This window comes from Columba livia, chromosome 8 (genome assembly GCF_036013475.1).
Source record: "Columba livia isolate bColLiv1 breed racing homer chromosome 8, bColLiv1.pat.W.v2, whole genome shotgun sequence".
Classification (NCBI taxonomy): domain Eukaryota; kingdom Metazoa; phylum Chordata; class Aves; order Columbiformes; family Columbidae; genus Columba; species Columba livia.
The window spans coordinates 22,409,122-22,430,802 of record NC_088609.1 but is presented as its reverse complement, the minus strand read 5'-3'; the positions used below and the strand labels follow the sequence as shown (position 1 = coordinate 22,430,802).

The following is a 21,681-nucleotide window of genomic DNA, read 5'->3' as shown; positions in this document are numbered from 1 at the left end:
TGCTTGGCTAACTATTTGAGCCGGTCAAAATTACAATGAAAGAACTCTATACCATCAGCTAAAAAGTGCTTGCATGAAAGAACTGAAAGGATTTTGAAAAATACAGCCATTCCCAAGAGGCAGCGGCATTGCCTGGTAGCAGCTAAAGGTGAACTGAAATTTTCAACCTGCTTCTCCTAAAACACAGTTTTTACCCCAAGGGAGTCTGTGAACTCTTGTTTTTTTATCTTAATTCAGGATGGAAAAAAAATAATCTTTCAAGGAAAAAAAAAAAAAAAAAAAATCACTTGAATGTTTTTTCCTGGAGAAAACTCCATTTCCAACTGCATTTCTAAATCCTTTGAGTAGTGTCTCTTCGCAAAAGCAATTTACCAAGGCTCTTCCAGTAGGGAATATTTTATGAAATGTGTTTGGAAGAGATGTTCATCACCCAAAAAAATGAAAAGCCACATCTTAGCCTCTGCCAAAAAATAATGTAATTCTCCCTGTCAGATCAGCCCAGCACACACATGCTTCAGCACAGCAGCAAACAAGATGGCATCGCTGTCCTCTGCTTTTCCAGCACACACTGATGGGAAATGCCCACCGCTCAGTTCAGAAAGTGCAGGTTGTTAGCACGACAATAAAGGATAAGTAAATACACAAACATTAATTTAATCTATTTCTTCTTTATGATCTACTAATAAGCAAAAAAAAAAAATGCAGCTTGGAATTAATTGTTGAGGATACTCAGTACACCAAGAGCAAAAAAAATACAACAACCATACAGTTTTTACTTGAAGCAACTAAGTCCATCATCCCCTTCCTTGTTCCTTCCAGTCATTAATATGTCTGAATTATGAAAACTTCACCAGAAACACTATAATCTCACACTGATATAATCACGTGAGTTGCCTTCTTTACCGCAGCAGGATTAGAGATAGGAATGTTCCTCCTAACATGGCTGAAGAAACGCAGTCCAGCTTCTTAGTGCTCAGGAAGAAAGGAGGAGACACCTCTGCCCATGCAGTTTTGAGGGATTGTGTTTTAGAAATCACACTGATGGCACATGTCCCCAGAGCCAAAAGCCATCAGAGAGCCCAGTTTCCTTTCCTACCTTCAACACAGGTACCATAATTGTTTAGTTTTTATCTTCCCACTAGTACAGGAAGTCTCTTCTTCTGCTGTTTGGTACATTTGTCACTAGGTTTCCACAAGTTATATTATGTGAAAATCTGGACCTTCATTAAAGTAATGAGGTAACTTTTATACCTGCACTTATTTATTAAAAAATACATCTATTTTTAGAAAGTAGACTATATACCTAGGAGTGATATTATTATTCCTTCACTTCTGTGACTTCTCCAAGACAAAAACAAACAAACCAAACAACTAAACCAAAACAAAAAAACCTATTATTTGTACTACAGTAGTGATTATATTCCTCTAACAGTGTGTGACTGTGCTAGGCACAGTTATGCAGGTAACACTAAAGTGACTCCCTGCCTCAAAGAGGTTACACTTTACGTATACATGACAACAGATGGAGAAAACCCTGGAGTATTAATGTTGCATGCACCAGAAGGGATTAGTCTCACCATGCTTGAATTAGACTGTACACTGTTGCTAATGATTGTACTGAAAATCCTTGGTCCAATACCACATCTTGCAGGACTGGAGGTAGAATTAAATTTTCTTTCAGAGTCTGGAGATTGAGTGCTCCCTCCTACATATTTCATTATACTGCTGTCAAGAGTTCATTCTCACTGGCGTTATCATTTTTATTTTGAAAATGTTTTCAGATTGCAAAAGGCTGCAATGGAAAGAATTTGGCATGATTTCTGTAAGCAGCAGAAGGAAAGTGCCTGCATTGCAGGCATGGCAATCAGCATATCCCATGGGTAGGAGTACTTGTTTCCCTCATCTGAAAGCAGCACAGAATGCAACTACACCAACAGTCATCACTTACTTTCGTATCAGTGCACCAGTGGTCAGCAACAAGCAAAAAGGCAATATTAGTAAAATTTAACATGTGCTTGAATATGCAGGGTCTGGAGCATTTCTGCAGCAAACTACTGACCTAAAACTCCAGATGATTTGTAAAAGTGTCCTTATAAGTCATTTTCACTCCGATCGAGACAATTTTAAATCTGTTATGCTTTTCTCTATTAAGAACAGCTTTTGGCATGTCCCAAACACATTGTAGAGTGATCTTCATTTTTGAGAAGCTTTGTTTCTTCTTCTTATGCCTAATACATTTGAACTTCTATAGAAGGACTAATCAAACCAAAAGAATACTCTGCCATGGGCTGCGTGTGGACCATATCCACTTCTGTTGATGTTTCAGGGAGGTTTCTCCCAGTGGATTTGAACTGGAAACATGAAGAGGCCATATGGTAAAGATAATTTACATAACACCTTTTATCACCAAACATCACAAAGCACCTTGCAAATCACCTACTATACGGGAAGAATTTCACTCAGAACTGAAATGCAAACACCTTCGGGGTAAAACTTGGCAAGTACACAACAGCACACAGTAATGCTATGAAACAACTTGTAACGAGTTGTAAAGAATAAAGCCATAGCAAACTGAAACCATGAGAGGAACACAGGTGAGCAAATTACAGTTACAAATCAGTTACAGTCTGCACAGTTTCACCATATATATGAAGCAAAAATTTAATAAAACTAGTTTCTTCCTTTTGTTAAATGATCTGCAAACACAGCCATTGAAAACAGAACACAAGACTAAGTTGATAACTTCATATTAGGTTTGCAGACATTTACATATGCACAGTAAATGTGTATACATCGTCTTAATATCTCAGAAGGAAATGTGGTCAATAAAAGTTATACTATTTTTTAATACTTGTTATTAGGAGGTAGTTTGGGAGGCTCTGGGCAGTTTCTGATACTGTCATGTATATCACTACATAAATTAATCAAGAAAAAGCAATTGTTTTCAAGTACAATAGGATTTTCTTTCTATCCATCTTCGGTAAAACGAACAATACGAGCAAGAACACGTAATAAAGTACAATATGCATCAGAGTCAGCAAAGAAAACAGCCAGCATTTAATTTTCAAAGGAAACAACATAAAATTCCTTTAGTGAGGTCTATTATTTGAAAATGTTACCTTCTTTGGCTATCATTCTACCACTCCAGATTGACACTTTGTTTCAGCCCAGAATCTGTCTAATCTCCTGTAAGTATATTATGTTTATGTACTGTAAGAAAGCAATTCTAAATGCTGCTCAACAAATAAAATGAATATCAAGTAGACATACAACATAATTTAATTTATGCTGTATATTTATAAAGGTCCCAGAATAACTTAAAACAAAATAATTCACTTTACTTAAAACAAAACTGGAAAGGTAGTTTCATTTAAAGAGATTTCTGAGAGAAGGCTTTTCAAAGAATGCAGGAAGTTCAGCTGCCAGTTCCTACCTTTTGATTTTCTGTTTCTAAGAATTGCTCTCCACCCACAGCAAAATCCAGGCCTGGTCACATGAAGTCACATCAGTCTTAGTATCATGTTTATCCTCATACCTAGCCATGGTGGTCCTTCCTAGCCCAGAAAATATAAAGACATAAAGACAATGTTACTGATTCCATAGTAAGTGACCAGAAGATTTTGTCATTCCAGCAATGCAATATTTTGTAACCAAGGGTACAACAATTTCAGCATATCCATGTTAAACTTGCTGCTAATTAGAGCAAAGTGGGTTTTTGGAGCTTCGACAGTTTGGATCAATGAGCTGAGGCCAATTGTATGAGGTTCAACAAGACTAAGTGCCACATCATCCACTTGGATAACAACAACCCCAGACAACTCTACAGGCTCGAGGAAGAGTGGCTGGAAAGAAAAAAGACCTGGGGGTGTTGGTCAACAGACAGCTGAAAGCAAGCCAGAAGTGTGCCCACGTAGCCAAGAAGGCAAATGGCATCCTGGCTTCTGTCAGGAATGGCATGGCCAGCAGGACTACGGAAATTATTGTCCCCCTGTACTCAGCACTAGTGAGGCTGCACATCGAATCCTGGGTTCAGTTTTGGGTCCCTCACTACAAGAAAGACATTGAGGTGCTGGGGAGAGTTCAGAGAAGGGCAGCAGAGCTGGTGAAGGGTCTGGAGCACAAGTCTGATCAGGAGCAGCTGAGGGACCAGAGGTTGTTCAGCCTGGAGAAAAGGAGACTGAGCAGAGACCTTATCACTGTCTACAACTACTTGAAAGGAGTTTGTAGCATGGAGGGGGTTGGTCTCTTCTCTCAAGTAACAAGTGATAAGATGGCCTCAAGTTGTGCCAGGGGAGGTTTAGATCAGATACTAGGAAAAAATTCTTCACATAAATAGTTGTCAGGTATTGGAACAGGCTGCCCAGGAAAGTGGCGGAGTCACCATCCCTGGAGGAGTTTAAAAGACTATAGATGTGGTGCATGGTTTAGAGGTGGACTTGGGAGTGCTACATAATGGTCAGACTTTGTGATCTTAAAGGTCTTCTCCAACCTAAACAATTCTACGTTTAAAGCCTTAAAATTGACTGTGACAAGACACAGTGTCACGATATTTCTGTTCACTCTGAAGGAATAACAGCAGACACAACAATATGTGGCTGTCTTAGAAATTGTCCATTAGAAAAGGCACAGAAGATTTGATTATTAGAACACAGGGCTCTGAAGGAGAGCAGTACAGCCACAACCTGACAATCTGTGTGCTTACCAGTGTCACACACCAAATTAGTATTTCTGGAAAACGTATACTAGCAGTATCAGCCCACAGTTATGACGCCCATTTTCATGGTCATGTTTTGTTCACCCTCCTGATAGTAGTACTTACAATCAGAGGTGCAGAACAGCATGAATACAGTGCACTCAATCTCCAGGAGCAATTTTTTTTTTTTTAATTTTTAAAACGAGAGTCATATGCACTAAAAGGATGTGAAAAGACTATTATTAAACTACCTTTAAATATGTTTAATGGCACCATATGCTGACTCATAAATTCCTTTCCTCCAAGCCTACACAAAGTAGAGGGTCTAATTGTGAATGCTTTATTCCTATGCTGATAAAAGTACCGTATCATTCATTCCTTTTCAGAAAAAAATCATGTAGGCCTTTCTAATACAATATGTTAAAGATAAAACTCCAATATATCTCTTTAGAAGAGCAATTTTAGCTTCTGTAGTAAAAATAATAGCACTTACCGTACTTTAGATTTTCAAAGTCCTGTATGGATATTAAGCAATTTGTTTCCATTATTCAAGGATTTTAGTTTGCATTGGACACTAAGTAGTAGTATGTATCTCCCCATTGCCCCCCTCCCCTACAACCTCCATTAAGGTATTTTCTCTTCCTGTCTTATTGCACATATGCTACATAAGGGCTTTGCTTCTCCGTAAACAAGAATTCCAGATATCACCTACCGGTGCTACTGAGGGGTTTGAGTTTGCTTTTTACCAGCCAGAGGAACCCACCAGACATCTATTATTTGTAGGATCTATCAGGAATGGAAAGGAAAACCAACTTGCTTCTGAAGCCTGCTCTCTTGCCATAACACTGAGCTGCACTGGGTAGGCTGCACAAGGAAATATTCCCTTTTTTTCTAGCGCAAATGCCCTTACTGACTATCACAACTAACAGAATCAGAATAACCCAGAATCTCATCTTTTGCAAGTGCTGGGGTAGAAACTCATGGTGAGCACAGTCACAGGGAAGGTGCTTATGCAAATACAAGGATAAACACTATTGTCCTCATTTTTTTCAAAGTAGTCCAGTGAAGCAGGGCTGGACAATTACCACTGTTTATAGGTGCCGGGAATTGCAGGCAAAAGAGTTGGTTCTGCTCTACAAACTAACTAGGGCCAAGTTATACAATAGCTAAGATTTGTAGAGCCAGAGCCTGTCACAGCAGCAATGAGAGTCTGTCATTCCAGAAAATAGTTGAAGTGTATTGCACTCCCATCCCACACAGAAACTCGAAGGCTGATACAGTCCCTGCTCCTCCTTGCAGCACCTCTTCTTTAAGTGTTCAATAGTGTAAAGTACCCCTGTCCTTGAAATTTCAAATTAAGCCTCCAGGTGATTAAGGGTTTTGCAGATGTAACAAGCATTAATTCAGTAGTCTCTGTTGGCAGAAAAGCATTCAATGCTCAAGTGCATTACAGCCATTTATATTTTGCTTATCCAGGAAATTATTCCTACAAGTTTGTAAGGGGAGCATTGTCAGTAAACATTAAAATAACACCATTGGAGTAGCTTGGCTTGTGGAACCTCTCCCAAAGTTGAGAATTACCATCACACAAATGCACAGTCCTGTTTCCAAATGGTACCAACATAGAGGTGAGGCATATCCACAGCAGCTGCGATCACGCTGTCACCTTGTTGGTTCACTGTCTCCCCTTCCTGCCTCATCCTGAAAGCTCTCAGCCACATGCTTGCTTCCCCCAGGACTGCACAGATACTCTGCAGAAGCAATTCTGAAGGGTTGTGTTAAAACCCAGCTCCCTGGTTTTGTGACCAATACAAACCAGCAGATCTAGAGAAAACGGCCCCTGCGCAGTGATTATCTTGTCCTTTGCCAATACCAGTAAACAGGCCTACAGGAAGACACAGGCTGGTAGATTGCCACAGAGACAGCACTTTTCTATCACACAACAAAAAAGACATTAGTTTCTTAGGTGTCCAAGTCAATCTTCTTTGATGCAGACATCAGTTGTCAAGCTTTTATCTTGAAAAACTAACATGTGCATGGCTTGCATTTCCCATTATATTCAAAGGTATAACTTGAATTCTGTCTTGGAGGCTGCAGTAGTCACAGAGCAGGTTTTGATGACAAGAATTAGGAAGGTATTATTCGTAGAGGATAGGACTTGGCAGAAGGATTTAAACAGCTGAAGAAAAAATACAAGATTTCTGGTTCTGAAAGAATGAAGCAGAATTGTTTAACTCTGATGCCACACAGAAAATATTTCTTAACTGATTTATTGCATAGCTTTTGAAAGATCAACACATGTACACAGAACAAAATAATTGTTTTCTTTTCTATTCCCAGAACCATAAACCTTTATTTCAAAAGTCACTGCTGAAGTGGAGGATGACATGGAAATGTTGAACTCTGATTCAATTCTCAAGGGCAGATCTCCTGCTATTTAACCCAGGAATTTTCTGTCTTCTATTGCATTCTATGCTGCTATCATCTGTCTCTTTTCATAAAACCTGACATTTTCTGAATCTCAGTTATCTCTGGGCCTGAGATTTTTCTTTGAGTAAGAAGCCTCAGTACTTTTCATGAAGATATATTTCACAGTAAGGATTTGACTTTGTCCAAGCAGCAAGCCTCTCTCCAGCTACCACACTCCCAGAATATTTATCTAGCCTCATGGCCAGGCATCCAGCTTCCTTTGCCTGAGCACTCAGATAGAGGAAGGATTTTGATTTACGTGTCTTCTCACACTCTGACCTACTATTCTGATTCCAACTCTCCTCAAGCATCTACCACAAATTTCTTGATAGCAAGCCAGTTACTTTCAACATGCCAGCCAGCAGGGTCCTAACTATGTCCTCCTAACTTAAGGAATACAGATATCTGGTCATGAAAAACACCATTCCTCCTACAGTACATGAGTGTTACCAACTCTCCCAATGATTAACTTAAATATAAACATGTTGTTTACCTACTCTGGGGCAAATATGATTTTCTGCTTGACAGGTCAATGATAAAAGGTAGGAGAGTCTTTCCAACCACCTTACACTGATGCAAGGCCACACTGCTTCCAAGAGGTCACAACCTTCCCCTCCTTTCCATTTGACTGGCAACCAGAGTACTGTGTAAAGATTCAGAAACATCAATCTGGCTAAAATTTCGATTACTGATGGCTGATAAAACTCTCAGGAAACCATGAAAGCACTGACAGTAATGCAGACATGAGGTAGAACAACACACACAATACATTCTGCTTCATCTTTAGATTGTAGCATATCACTCTGGGTCCTCAGGAAAGCCTTATCTCTTTCAGCCTTTCCAATGCTTGGCTTTTTGTCTACTCTCTGTTCTTCACAAGAGCCCTCTAGTGTCCGCTCATGCCAGACTGAAATCTACTTAGCAAAACATGCTCAGCTGCTTTGTCTTCCCACCAAAGGATTCACCCAACCAGTTATGCAGGTAACAAGGACAAGAATGCAAGGTTGCCTGCTTCTCCGCTCAGCAGCCGCACCCCAGGTCCCAGTGCAGAACAGACACTGCACGGAACATTTCTGTTCTATATGAACTGCAAACAAGCAAACACAGCAGATACCTTCTGTCATCCAGCACAGCAACTGATGTGTGCATTCCTTGACCGGACACTAACCAGTCACCTACAGGGAGACAAAGCATGGGGTTACTGGGAGACATTCCAATATGCCTGCCTTCATTCCTTTTCCTAAACAAATTGCCCAGGAGAGGTAGATTGGATAAGCCTCTGCTGGAGCTTGCAATGCGTGTTTTTCAGAGAATGGGAATTATTGCACTCAAATGAGACTTACAGACCTGTAAATTAGAAGTAAAAAGTCTTGGGGAAAACCAGGAAAAAAAGGGCATATTTACACAGGGACAGCAAGGAGATACAAATGTAAAAAGAGAAAAGAAGAAGAGAGACTTGGTCTTAGAAACTTTAAGAACAACTGCTTGGATTTAATCCCCACAGCTGAGCCCTGGGAAATTCTGCAGAATCAAAATTGAAATTAAATAGTCTTCTTTAACGAACAACGTAAAAATATAGCTAATATTGGATATGCAGAAATGATCACCTATTCTGCCTGAGCACTAACTTTGAATGACAGGGTGCTGAAATTTACAGATTCCTTATTTGCTTTTTATACATGTATTGATAGAAAAGAGGTGGGACAAAGAGGCTGGAGAATGTGACAGCTGAAACAAACCTCCATTTTGAATTCAAATCTGAACTGGACCTGAATCAATACACTAAGGTCTTGAGTACTGCTGCGTGCCTCCCCTAAAAAGCTTCACTGACCCAAATACTAGATGAATGCCTCCCTCATGCATCCTGGCAGAACTGGGCTGAGACTCTCAGACCCATTTAGGAACTGGCAGAAATGGAACTGGGGTCTCAAGGCTTGACAGAAGTCTCAATCCTAAAGAAGCAACACAGAAAGCGAATGTGTATGTCTGTAAAAATACATCAGCACAGTTAACATTGGAGGCTTGAGGAAACATCTTACATACAGTTGTTAGCAGAGGAAATGCAGACAAGTACTTTATTTGCCCTATATAGCATCACTAGTACTTCTTACACAGCCAGTTTTTCTAGCCTTGACCTCTGTAAGTTTAGAGTAAGGAGGAAAAGAGAAGTAGCAAATAATGTAGAAATATGTGCCACATGTTTCCTCATGCATGGAATAAAAAAAAAAAAAAATAAAAATGCTTCATTTCACTTTTCAAGCAAGTTTTCTATGTTTCTGGAGAGCACTGATGCCCTGTGATGTCTGAGCACGGTAGCATTAGGACTGTACACCCTGTATTCCTCCTTGCCTTCTTAATAAAAGAATAATGAACTCAGTGGTGCAGAAGCAACACAACATGCTGCTATGAAGGAGACCTCAAAGCCCACTCAGCTGCTTCGCTGGTATGTATTAAAATTAATGAGTCTCTACTACAGAAAGAAAGAAGTGTCCTTACATGGGAATGAGATCTATGATCTTTGTATTGTAGCACAACCACTGAGCAGCACAGAAACCTGCACAAATAATAAATTTCTTTTAACAGGAGGAAAGCGAGGACAGACTGAATACACTTACTATCTATATTGGAAGAGGAGTTAGGAGAGTTTTTCATTTGCATATTAAGCACCTTCTTATTAGTAAAGACTGGATTGCTGTTAAGGCTTACTTCCCCCCCTGCCATCCCCCTGCTTTATATAGCCAGCAGAGCAAAAAATTGGCAATACTGAATGCCCACCAGCACCTGAGGCTGCTAGCTCAGCCAATATAGCCACAATACTTAATGGGTCTCAATTACAGAGCTCTCGTATTTGTGCATGGGAACGTATATCTGGAGGTCAACACATTTCATTAATATTTTTGATTAACACATCCTTCACAGTGGTTTTGAGCTTTTAATACTTCCCAGTTAATGAAGCAAATTTTTGAAGTAGCTATTAACTCGGTACATAATACATTCTTTTTAAAATGCTGTTTCATTAAGACTGTTCAGTTTTATCCCAAGTTCTTTAAGGCTTCATCCAACTGCAAAGAGGAGTTAATAACACACTGCTACACTAACATCTCTTTGAAGTTTATTTCCTGCCTACAAGTTCCAGTGAGAAACAAACATGACTAGCATGTTTCATAACTGAAAAGCACCTCAAGTATTTTGTAAGTTCAGCTTAAGCCATTTGCTTGGACTGAACTAACTGAAGGACGCTTTTACCACAGATTACCTAAATTCCACAAAATAATTGCCCCAAATCTCAAGGAAGATCACTTCCTTTTCTTAGGTACTAGAGACACGTGAACCTCAGGTATATCAATGAATGCTAGCTTCAACAATAGTACGGAATTGTAAGTGCCAAATCATGGTCAAAATTAGAAAACCAGGATCACCTCTAAACTGCTCTGAACTGTCCTACAGAGACTTAATATTCTCATCTTACTGAGAATATTTGATGCCAAACTATTCACTCCTATTTGACATTTATGCACTTTCTGTTTCAGAGTTCATTGCAAACTATAGAGAACTCTGAGCTTTCACAGAGCAGGAAAAAGAAATGGGAAAAAAACAAACCAAAACACAACACAACCTTGAGGAAGCATCAATAATCCAATCTGCTAATGTGTGCAGCTTTCTATTTATTTTTTTTTTTTAGTTTCCTGTAGCTGTGACTTATACCTAAAAATCTCTGCTGTGTCACTACCATTGAATTCAGTGTTTCCACAGTATACCTGCCTTAGTCTATAAACTGCTTCTGTTCTGATTTAATCAAGTTCAGCCTACTAATAGCATCATGTACAGGGCAGGTATTTTGCTTATCTCATAGAAATCCAGAAATGTGCTACACTGCCATGCCATTAAATCCCAGCCAGTCTAGGAGTATGCTATCAGGACTGCATTAGTTCATCACTACTGAAATTTATCTTTCTTTTAGTCTCACTAGAGCAGAGCTTTCTCAAAAAAGATACTGCATGAAGAAACATGACATCGGAGGGTCAGCCTCTATCACTTCTTCTAGGGAGGTGGTTTTTGGGAAGGCAAGAAAGAAAATGGAAATATAAATGCATTCCAGAAGACTGCAGAAATGGTTATTTATATAGCATAAGCAGAGAACGCTCTGTTTTGTCACATTCTTCTTGCTAGCTGGCAAACCTCCCTTTGTGTTTCTCTCCACTCCCCTACTTTTGTAGAAGGGATGAGCCTGTTAAGCTCCATGGAGTACTTGGGGAATATTCTGAGGGATATTTGAATGCAAACACAGTTGATTCCAACTTCTCTAGTTTAGCCAAAGCAGAACCCCAGCACTGAGCACTCTGCCATGTATTCAGCAAAACCTCAGACTGGGCTCTGGCAAAGAAGTTATTTCCTTCCTCCTTCACTTCTAAAATAGAGAAAGTGCAATTAGATGTGTGCTCTCACAGAAACAGAGTTGTTAAGAGACATTTCCACAAGATCTTCCAAGGTCAAAGAGACAGACACCTCCTCTGCTAAAAGGAATCAAACTAAAAAGACAGGCCATGTACACATCAGCAAGGACCAGGCTCCACTAGAAACAGAGCTGTGGCATGAAGTGGTTGGTGTTGACAACCTGACATCCTCACCATGCACATTTTGTGGGGGATTACCTCAGGCAAGAACAAATCAGGTCTCATTAGGAGTTGAACACAGCTAGTGATCAAACGTGCTCTTGGAACACATTGTCTTCTCCAGTTTTATCTGAAAGGCACCCATTAAAGCACCCCAAGACTACTCCATGATGTGAATCAAAGCACACTTAGCAAGGACAAGGAGATTGGCTTCAGAAGCAGATTTTTGATCTGAACTAAATCACTAATCTAGACACATTATAAATTCTTCTGTATGAGACCCTAACAGCAGGATGTACAGAGGAATAAAAGAATTCTGTGCTGCACTGAAAGATGCACCCCTGAAGAGTGGAATCAGGATGAATCTTCCAAAGTGAAGGTGATGCTATGTGAAAGACAAACAGATGGTCAGGAAATTTTTTAAAATTAGAGATAATGGAATGAGGCAATTTAAAGTAATTTTACTCCTTCTAAGAGGAAAAAATTTGCTTTTACATTTCAAGTGAGTAAGAGCAGCTCCACAGCATGAGCCACAGAACGGAACACCAAGAGGACTGTCTTCTCCAGTGTCTTGGATCTTTCTCTTGTGACACTCAAGGGACACACACACACACAAAAAAATTAATCAATATTTTTTTACAGGCTTAAGACCTTTGACACTCAGCTTTTCTGTATGTACGCTTTCTCACACAAAACTAACCAAAGGAATTTTGACATGCCTAAATAGAAATAACATTATTTTTTATCAGAAAAATTAAACATAGAAACAAAACTTCAAAGCACCTATTTTCAGAACTCTGTGAGAAGATGGAAAATATTAACAATTGCTTATATTCGTTTGGAAATGTTTACAACACACTCAAGAAGTGGGCAACTAATCCCAGATTTCGAATGTCAGGAATCAAATTCAATCAGATCAGCACTTCAATGTTTTACTTGGAAGTTTGGTGGTACTTTGCACAAGAAAATGCTGCACAGAAAGTGGCACAGTGGGCAGGGGAGGGCTGGAGGTGTCACCTTCATATAAAACAAAATTTAACAATATATCAAGTGTTTACTTTAAATTAGTTTCAAGAATACTAATTCCAAAGGCAATCCAGTGCCAAAAAAACTTCCATTTTTATCCATTGCAGTGGATCAGTTCACACAGAATCACAGAATGTTAGGGATTGGAAGGGACCTCGAAAGATCATCTAGTCCAATCCCCTTGGTGATCATGGGTGACATTTGCAAATTTATAGAGCCATTAAGTCAAGCTATACATTTCCATTTCAACATATCCATAAAATACTCCAATTTTAAGGAAGTTTAAGTATGCAGAGCTCTTGACTGACTTAGGTGGTGCTTCACCAAAACTGTGTAGAAAAGTAGAGACTTCACACACTTTGCTACTGTCCTTCATATCTGACCAGTCGAACAAAATACTAATGAAGCATAAATCCATCAGTTGCCCTGAGCTGTTCAGGTGCCAGCTCACCATGTTACTGCTTCTCTGGTCTGGTTAAACTGAGTAACAGTAAAAAAATTGTATCTTACAGAGGAGGAAAGGTGTTCTTTTGCTTTAAACCTGTTTTACGTTAAACTACAGTAGCAGCAAGACTCAAAAGTAATTGAGAAAGTATCATCACATCTACAATACTCTGTAGCAGTTCCAGAAACAAAACTCTCTTCAGACAAGCAAAATTCCTGTAGTACAACAAATAATATTAAGATAGTTTCAAGCTACAGACACTACTACACAAAGACAAAAGTTTCAGTATAAAGTAAAGCAAACAGGGTCTGTGATTCTTAAGGAACAACATTCGCACCCCACTTTTAGTGTTACTATTCAGGTATTGGTTTACTCAAATCTGCACAAAACATTCACAGTAGACCAGAATTAAACCTTTGTGAGTAATGCTTGAACACAGCACACAGTGAGTCTTTATTAAATATAGATATAGGGGATGCACATAATTATAACACCATAATTAAACTTCTGATCCCCTTTTTAAAGGCTGATAGGCCTACAGCAAAAAAAATAATCCCACGTGCATGTTTTTAGAGATCATAAAAACAATATTAAAGATAAATATTTAAAAATAAATTATACTGTTTCTGACCAAGTAAGAAGCACAATTTTTTTTTTATGAATTAGAGCTCTTACATGGATCTAAGAATAATTGTGTCCTGAGGCATTAAACAATAATCAAGCTTGAGATTCAGTGCTCTCCTGCTGTCAAGAAAATGGGATTTGGGGTTGTTTTTCTTTCTTATCTGACAGGGGCAGTGCTCCTGGCCCTGGCACGCTGTGCCCCACAGGTATCCCAGGGCCCCACTGGGTGTCCCCACCCCAGCACGCCCAGCAGAGCCCTGCCCACCCCACAGTGACAGAGGGACCAGGGAGAGGGGGACATCAGTTCACGCCTTGTCAGCATGACACTTGAAATATAACTCTTAGAAGGCGTTTTATCAAGACCTGGATCACACTCCAGCCACATGCACTACAGATGTTGTGGAAAGATTCACATGTGCACAATTCTTTTTAAAGGAAATATTTTAAAAATCAGAGCATTTAGGTTCCTATGCAATCTAAAAATGTAAAACTTGAATTAAGGAGTCGATGTTCAAGTCAGTGTTGTTAAAGGTTATTTTTTAAATCTCCTTTGAAATTACTGCCTCACTACTATTTAAATTATTTTTTTTTTTTTTTTCCTGAGGACAAATAATAAGGGCAATATACGCACGAGAAGCAAAGGAGTTTTAGGAGTTTTACCCAGCCAAGTGTAGAAAAGACACCTACAAATTTAATTTTTTTTTTTTTTTTTTTTTTTTTTTTTTATGTTCACCTACCCAAAAGATGGGACAGTGACTCAAGAAGAAAGGCCAGAAGGTTGTACCCTGACCCAGCATTCAGCTCTGCTAGAAGGAGGTCAGAATTCTGGGACTAGTGAGTCAGCAGACCACTCCACCAGCAAAGGGCTTATTTACAGCTGGTAATCCTGGTCACCCCTGGGAAATGGGGTACCCTCCCTGCAGAACAAAGCTTGTCTCAGCCAGAACAAGTATCGTACACTTGGACCCAGATTGCCACACGGTTGATATTTCTGTGCTAACCAGCACCTGTGCCAGCCTACCTTTACTCACATGACAGAGCACAGAACAATATTCCAGCTGGCCTTTGAACATCTCCACATCTCAGAACGATCCCACATCAACAAAATGGAAAAACGAAAAAGACTCTTATTCTATGACAGTTTGTAGATTAACAAGCCAGATTCCCCAAGACTTAAAATTTCCACTGTAAGTGGCACTAGCCCCTCACATTTCTGACCTGTTCCCGACCTCCCCATTTCCTTAACTCTGTTCCTGACATATCTGTTTAGAGAAGCACCTTTTCCAGATTTTTCAGTTTGTCTAATACACAACTTGAATATTTGAGACTACATACTCTTTTGCCCAAAATCCTTTGCAGATTTGATTCAGATTTTCTCTGTTACGGAGATGTGTGCTGAAGCCTGTGTAGTCTGAGATGGCACAGGTAGCAAGTATGGGATCCTGTCAAATACGGAGCCACATTTCCTGCCATTCTTTATACACCACTAGATCAATAAATCAAGGTGTCATGAAACTTGGCACAGAAAAATCAAACAGGTGCCATGAAATTATTGCTTTCTATATGCTTTTTGCATGAAACAAAACATGTATTGATTCCATATCCAATATAGTCTTCCCACTGTGTCTCTAAGAAATTTTAACATTCCTGATCATGGAAGTTCAATTCTAGAATGCATTTGCTGTGTTTTGTCCTGGACTGCCAACACACTTATTTCATTTAAAATAGTTTGTGATACGATAGTTTACAATTTTTGTTAAAAGCAACCTTTAGCACCTGCCTAGCATTTTTATCTGTCCAGAAATTACAGTAAATCACTGCAGTCTTTACCTCACCTGCTAATTTAGTTAGGCTATGTCTAGAACAATAAATGCCAAAGTGAGGGCTACACCCACTTATAAATCACACAGCCCCAAGTCTTTTATGTAGCAAGTTAAATATTTACCAGATTATAACCAGCAAACAACGCAAGTAGGTCCTTTAGATGACAACCGATTTATCAGAGGAAAAGTCGTCAGCAAGTATTTCTTACTCCCACCATGGACATTTCTAAAATATCTTTTTCCATCTGCTTTTCTTAACCCCACAGAAGGCCAAGCTTCACCTCAATGGATATGTCCATGAATGAAGCTCATTAACACAGCATCAAAAGGATTTATCATTTCAGATTGCACTTCTTACAGCCCTCTACCTTGTCATCATTTGAAAAGTGGTACTGATAAATGTGACACCAAAATGCAGTCTGATACATCAGTTTCTCAGCATCAAAGACAGAAAAGGTAAGACCCCAATTTCTTAACATTTGCCTACGCTGCATACTACTCTTAAGAAATGTGGTTATAAAAATCTGTCTTCCCGTTGTATTTTGATCCTGCTCGCCATTCTGTTTTTCTCACTTACTGAAAAGAAATTCTAGTTTATACATCTACATTTGTGGTGTGGATCTGGATTATGAGTTCTTGTGCTTTCGGATGAGGGAGGACAGGACAGAGAAATACTTGGATTAATCCAGCATATCTTCAATGCATTTGTACCAGTTCACAATAGCTAAGTATCTATTTCAAAGTTAGAACTACACAAGTCGTAAAATATCTGTGTGACTGCAACTATACTTGTTCTTGGGAGACAAGGGGAAAACAGGGAGAGAGAGGAGAGAAAGACAAAGCAGAAAGGTGGGAATACTGAAATATAGTTAAATTTAATCCAACTGTGCTAAACCTGCTTCTGTGACACTAAACACGGTAATTTTGAATACAGAAGAAACACTGTGGTCACTGTGCTGATTTGGCCATCAGCAAACCAGCCATGTGCAGCAATAATAACAGCTTACATAGACATACAGATTATGTGGTTTGGCTTTAATTTAAACCACAACTTTTCACTGTCAGAACTAGAATAATTTATTTTAACACAAGATTCTAACTAGCCACTTCTAGTTTAAACATTCTGTATGATCAGAAAAGGCAGCAAAAAGCATTGTGAGAAGAGCCATCACTAGGAAAGAAGTATTACTATAATCAAAGACAACTTTTGCCTTGCTCTGTTCATCTTCTTTGGACATCAGAGCTATATCCAGCAGCAGATTGCCTTAAACATCCCCCACACTGAGTTTTTTTTGCTATCTTACATGACAATGCCATTATCAGAAGTCACATTCTCATGAAGCTCATTTTGACCTAACTTCTCAGTCCCTAACCTCCATAAATTATAACTCCTGCTCAGCTCTTCTCACTCTCAAAATTGGTTATTTCACCTTTCAAACCCTCTGGCACCTTAACCTTCTATTTAAATTGCTGAAAACAGATAATTTCAATCTTCTCTATCTTGCATCTCTACATTATATACTCCGATTGTCCTTTTATTTCAATTTCTCTTCTTCCGGTTTTCTTCCTTGTGTTTTGCCTCTCCCCTCTCCCTATCCCCCACAACGCCTATAGAATTTGCCTGCACAGATGGAGCTTCTTTTAAATGAGAGAGGCTTTCCTTTCATATGAAGAAGTCTCCCCTGGCTGTTTACCTTTCCCTCACATCCTGCTTTTAAGAGGGATGCTCAGAATATTCATCTCAGGCTGAACTCTGAGAAGGAAAACTTACCACAGTCATTTTTGCCTGCCTTGTGGTAAATTAGAACCCTTGACATAAATAGTCTTGGTTTTGTTTTGGTAGAGATATTTGCCTGTTTTAGAGAAATAAGCAGATGAACTGGGAACTGATGTAGAAATTATCAAATTTCTCATATGCTTTTTTCTTTCTCACTCATATAACTATAGCTGTTAGTGTTCATTATTTCATCTAAATAATATATGTAACATAATATATGGGGTTTTTTTTCAGTTAATATGCCTAGTTACAAATTTGATTAGTTTTCCCACACAGATTACCATGGGCTATTATTTCTACCTAAGAATGTGGAATCTCAGTTCTGCTATCAATCAGCAGGGATTAAGTAGTTATTCCCAGAATTTTCAAGTACAATTAGGATATAAGCTTTGTCTAATAGAAAAAAAAAATATTTCGTGTTTCTGAATGCAAGCCAATCTTTAGTCGCCACAGACCAGGTAAGGCCCATAAGAAAAGGGCAGATTATTCTCTACCTGCCTGCGGTGGGGTTTGTCAGAAATATCGGCACTGGGCTGTGCAGCATCAGCAAAGTGATAATAGACACAGATATAGCTTGGTTCCCTTCCAGAATGGCATTTCAGTTTTCCTAGATTTGACAGTAGTCTACAGTCCAGCAGAGTTAACACTCCTGAATGCTTATATTAGAGCGGGGGAAGGAACGTACATTAACATGAAAAAGCTGTGTAAATGCTCTTTTTCATGTTAAAATGTTGATTTCACATATTTTCAAAGTCTGTGGACTTTTCTTTGCCCACACATTAGACTTGTTGTAACCTGCATTGTTGGTTTTTTGAGTCTGTTTTATATGTATGTGAAGAACCAACAACATTGTTTTGTCAACAGAAAAACTAGCACAGCAGAAAGAGGCTCTGTAGTCAGCAGAGGGAGTCGGCGGCCACTTCCAGAAAGCAACTAGTCTATTTTAGGAATAGTCACAGTGCCCTCTGGAGATGCCCATCTCCACTGACAGAGGGATACTAAAATCAAATTACATTTATAATGAAATTTATACATGGAATTGGTGGGATGGCACTCTCACACAAACTTCTAAAGAATATTGGCAAGTAATGAGTTTAATCTCTGGATGTCTATCTCAACAAATTAATGCTCTGCTAAATTACTCTGAGAGATATTAAGCAGATGCAGGTTAATACATGGTGAAGATTTTCACTGACTTCGGTTTTAAAAATATCATCCATTTTACAAATTAAAATAAATCCAACCTCAGGTACGGAGAAGGCTGAAATAGAGTTCTGGCAGCTTCAATCCAACAATCAATCATTAATTTCCATAGCCTTTTTCCTGAAGAAAGGACATACAAAGTTGTCCCAGTGTCTGTGTGCTCTTGTTGGCTGAAGTATCATGGTAAATTCCTCTCAGAAATCCAGAACCTAGATGAATATAAAGGTTTTCAAGTTTCTCAGCAGTCGCCCAGTGCCATTTCTCTTCCAATTTGCATGTGATTTTTTTTTTAATACCAGATGGGATTGTGTCAGAAGTGCACAGAATATGGCTATACAGAGCAAAATGGAGACAGCAAACAGCAGCACTGCCATTGCCTGGCACTGTCTGTATCACTCTCAGTCTGGGATTGGACAAATCAGCCACAACCAGCTATAAAACTGAGAGCAAAGTTTATCTACACACAGAGCAACAGGAGCCTGTATGATTCCACTAATTTAAGTTCTTGGAAGCAGCAAAGAAAAGACATAATGGGTCACATCATGAGAGTCTGAAGGTAGAAGAGCTCAGGGGAGGGCAGGAAGGCTAATGTTGAGGAAAAGTTTGGATTGACTCTGAGTGACAGCAATAACAGCCTGTTTGACTACAGTCTATCAGTGTGCACAATTTCCAGCAGTGTTACATAGCAGGACTCAGTGGTAGCAATCATAGCTCAACACCCTCCAGCTGTTTCCAAGTGGCATGTTCTGTAACAAAACAGCATAACTTTACAGAGGCATTTGAATCACAGTAAGCTGGTACTAACAGAACATGCCCATTACTTAAGAGAGCTGCTTCTGTTTGTTTAAAGACACTTCAAGGTTTGGAATTCCACAGAGAATTCACAGTCTGCTAAGGAAATACAATGTCAGGTTCTCCAGTACTGTATATTTCCATACATGCCAGCAGACAGCACGACTCCTAGCAAACACTATGAAGGTGTGGTTATAGGGGGATTTTTCTGCCTATAGCTCTAAACCTTCACTTACTACCATTTTGGAAAGGTTCCCTTGGCTTATGCTAGAGCCAGCACAGTTCCTGTTCTATTTAACTCCTGCACACCTCTAGGTACCTTTGTCCGTACTGATTGCTAAACAGATTAGAAGAATCAGGTTTCCCAAAGGCTAGATAGCAAGCAGTAAGTATGAAAGGGAAACCACTAATGAGCAGCACTTATCTATTAGCCATCAGCTAGGGAGATTCCTACTCCATCTGTTGACTGAGAGATTTTTCAACAGTAAGATTACCCTGCTCTGATATGGAATATTCCCAGTATAGGAAGGTCTCATGCTTAATAGATAGTAATAATATTAGTCTAGCATTTAAGGAGTGTCAAGCAAACCAAACAGGTTCAAAAATATTTGATTAAGGATTTATTGTGATAGAAATGAACTAAAACTCAGTGGTGGCATACTGATAGTTTAATTCTCAATTCCATCTACCATTTTCTACTCTGCACAAGCCATGCATTGAATGAAAAAGTCAACATAGTCCTCTGGACAAACTAAATCAGGGGATAAGAGGAATTTTTTCCTGGTCTACTTTATAACACTGTATTTACCTTTGATCTGCAATAAAATCCTGAAATGAGCATACCATAACAATTTGCAGGCAATCAACAAATAAGACAGACTTTGGGAGATCATTGACACAGCAAGGACTTGACAGGTCTGCCAGTAAATGTCCTGATCTGTCTGAAGCTTGTCACAGAAAGCTGGAATATTTTTACATGTCCATTTACTTGTAGCTTCATTTCTGGAGTTCCATCTATTTTCTAATTGAGGCAATTCTGAATGTGCAAAACTGCCTAAACTATAAAGTTATTTCATACAACAGACAAATTTGAGAAACAACACAAAAGGAGCATTTCATATGCTGAACAAAATACCATGCAAGCCTCTGCTGAGTGTAGAAGAAGAACAAAGACAGCAGTCATGCTCTTTCAGAAGGCCTGAAAACATTCACTAGAGAGCAAAATGGCCAGATTTGTAGGATTATGAATGCCTGTCACAAAAATTATACAAGGTCTCTCTTAGGTAGGTTACAGACATCTCTGTTACTGTGGTTGCACCATAATACCTGACCACTCCCATGTACAGAACAGGCTCAGAGATCCTTGCAGGTTAACAGTCGCCCGTGGAGGTTGACATGCAGCCCCTGCACCAGTTCTAAAGTTTCTGCTGATGAGTGCAGTGGAATTTGGTTGTGAATCCATTCATCTTCCATTCTTCTATCTAGAACATGGTAAGGCCAAGCCAACAATTCAGGCTACAATTGTGCTCTGTCTTAAATACCTTCTTGGCCACATTTCCTTTTAAAAAAGGCCATCTCCTATGGGAATAAAGAGCTCAAGAAGCAAAATAAAAGCATAATGTTTTGCATTTCATTATGAGATGTTTAGAGCACTCATTTTCCCTCACATTCCCAAATACTTTTCCAGTTCACTGATATTTCAAAAGATGTATTTGAGATCTGGGAATAAACAGTGCTTTGTTTCTATATTTATAGTAAGATCTTATTTCTTTGTATGTAAAGATTACAAATGTTTTCCATCTTCAAATAGATGGCAGTATAAATTGCTTCATTCAGAAGAGAGTTTCCATTAGTCTGGAAACAGCTAATGTTGGCAGCACTAGCTGGGGAAACAGTCAGCTGGAAAGTACAGCAGCTGTTATGTGAAAGAGAATAAAGTGGGAAAACCAACAAACGTTTGTCGCCAAGTCTGGGTTTGTCCATCAGTTAGAGATTCACTGTGATGGCCTCCCAAAAGCAAGTACTTGAAATTAAGTATTTGTCTGCTACATAGACTGCAATGCCAAGTACTTGCAACTTGCTCTAGGTTCTAAGGGATAAGAGTCAGTTCTGTTGAAATCATTATAATGTAATGCTAAAGTCAGACTATTGAGGAAAAAAATCTACTATGGAGATTACCAGGTGCAGAAAAACTAATTTATTTCTTCAAGGAAAAA

The 21,681-nt window shown here is 39.1% G+C and overlaps 1 long non-coding RNA gene across 1 annotated transcript in view; it reads right to left on the bottom strand.

The window, feature by feature from the left end:
* Positions 1–21,681, bottom strand: part of LOC135580127 (uncharacterized) — a 106,128-nt gene that overhangs the window by 71,798 nt on the left and 12,649 nt on the right. The window contains exon 3 of the long non-coding RNA XR_010474361.1: positions 3,434–3,554. This is a non-coding gene — a long non-coding RNA (uncharacterized LOC135580127). The remainder of the gene's footprint in view (positions 1–3,433; positions 3,555–21,681) is intronic.